We start from the raw sequence: 2050 nt of genomic DNA, 5'->3' as shown, positions 1-2050 counted from the left end.
TTTGTTATTTTATGTTTTCTATAGGTTGATGATAACGAGAAGTCACAAAATCAATGGAAAAAGCAAAAACAGAATGAAAAACAGAAAGAAAAATAGCACACCCTGGAGGAAGAACCTGCTGGCGTTTAAACGCCAGTAAGGATAGCAGATGGGCGTTTAACGCCCAGTCTGGCACTATTCTGGGCGTTTAACGCCAGAAAAGGGCACCAGACTGGCGTTAAATGCCAGGAAAGGGCAAGAAGTTGGCGTTAAACGCCAGAAATGGGCACCAGCCCGGCGTTTAACGCCAGAATTGGCACAAAGAGCAATTTTGCTCGCCACTTGGTGCAGGATAACTTTTCCTTGACACCTCAGGATCTGTGGACCCCACAGGATCCCCACCTACCCCACCACTCTCTCTCTTCTTCACCCACTCACCAATCACCTCAACACCTCTTCCCCAAAAACCCTTCACCTATCAAATCCCATCTTTCTCTTCACCACTCACATCCATCCTTCATAAAACCCCACCTACCTCACCATTCAAATTTAAACCACTTTCCCTCCCAAACCCACCCTCCCATAACCGAACCCTACCCCTCTCTCCACCCCTATATAAAGCCATCTTCACTCCCTCATTTTCACACACCCTAAACACTACTTCTCCCCCTTTGGCCAAACCACAAAGCCTCCTCCATCTCCTTCAATTCTTCTTCTTCTACTCTCTTCTTTCTTCTTTTGCTCGAGGACGAGCAAACCTTTTAAGTTTGGTGTGGTAAAATCATTGCTTTTTGTTTTCTCCATAACCATTTATGGCATCCAAGGCCGGAGAAATCTCTAGAAAGAGGAAAGAAAAGGCAAAAGCTTCCACCTCCGAGTCATGGGAGATGGAGAGATTCATCTCAAGGGTACATCAAGACCACTTCTATGAAGTTGTGGCCTTGAAGAAGGTGATCCCCGAGGTCCCTTTTTCACTCAAAAAGAGTGAATATCCGGAGATCCGACATGAGATCCGAAGAAGAGGTTGGGAAGATCTTACCAACCCCATTCAACAAGTCGGGATCTTAATGGTTCAAGAGTTCTATGCCAATGCATGGATCACCAAGAACCATGATCAAAGTGTAAACCCGGACCCAAAGAATTGGCTTACTATGGTTTGGGGGAAATACTTGGATTTTAGTCCGGAAAATGTAAGGTTTGGCATTCAACTTGCCCATGATGCAAGGAGATGAACATCCTTACACTAGAAGGGTCAACTTTGATCAAAGGTTGGACCAAGTCCTCACAATCATATGTGAAGAGGGCGCCTAATGGAAGAGAGATTCAAGAGGAAAGCCGGTTCAATTGAGAAGGCATGACCTCAAGCCCGTGGCTAGGGGATGGTTGGAGTTCATCCAACGCTCAATCATTCCCACTAGCAACCGGTCCGAAGTTACCATAGATCGGGCTATCATGATTCATAGCATCATGATTAGAGAGGAAGTAGAAGTTCATGAGGTTATATCCCAAGTCCTCTACCTTGGAAAGGTTAGCCTTTCCTCATCTCATTTGTCACCTCTGTTATTCAGTCGGAATTGACATAGAGGGAGACATCCTCATTGATGAGGACAAGCCCATCACTAAGAAGATGATGGAGCAAACAAGAGACCCCTCTCATCATCAAGTCCCTGAGATACGTCAAGGGATGCACTTTCCTCCACAAAATTATTGGGAGCAAATCAACACCTCCCTAGGAGAATTGAGTTCCAATATGGGACAACTAAGGGTGGAGCACCAAGAACATTCCATTTTCCTCCATGAAATTAGAGAAGATCAAAGAATCATGAGAGAGGAGCAACAAAGGCAAGGAAGAGACATTAAGGAGCTCAAGCACTCCATAAGATCATCAAGAGGAAGAACAAGCTGCCATCACTAAGGTGGACTCGTTCTTTAACTTCCTTGTTCTTTATTTTCCTGTTTTTCAAATTCTTATGCTTATATTTATCCATGTTTGTGTCTTATGATCATTAGTGTCTTAGTGTCTATGCCTTAAAGTTATGAATGTCCTATGAATCCATCACCTTTCTTAAAT

This window comes from Arachis duranensis, chromosome 7 (assembly GCF_000817695.3).
Source record: "Arachis duranensis cultivar V14167 chromosome 7, aradu.V14167.gnm2.J7QH, whole genome shotgun sequence".
Lineage (NCBI taxonomy): Eukaryota > Viridiplantae > Streptophyta > Magnoliopsida > Fabales > Fabaceae > Arachis > Arachis duranensis.
Note: the sequence above shows the minus strand (reverse complement) of the source record.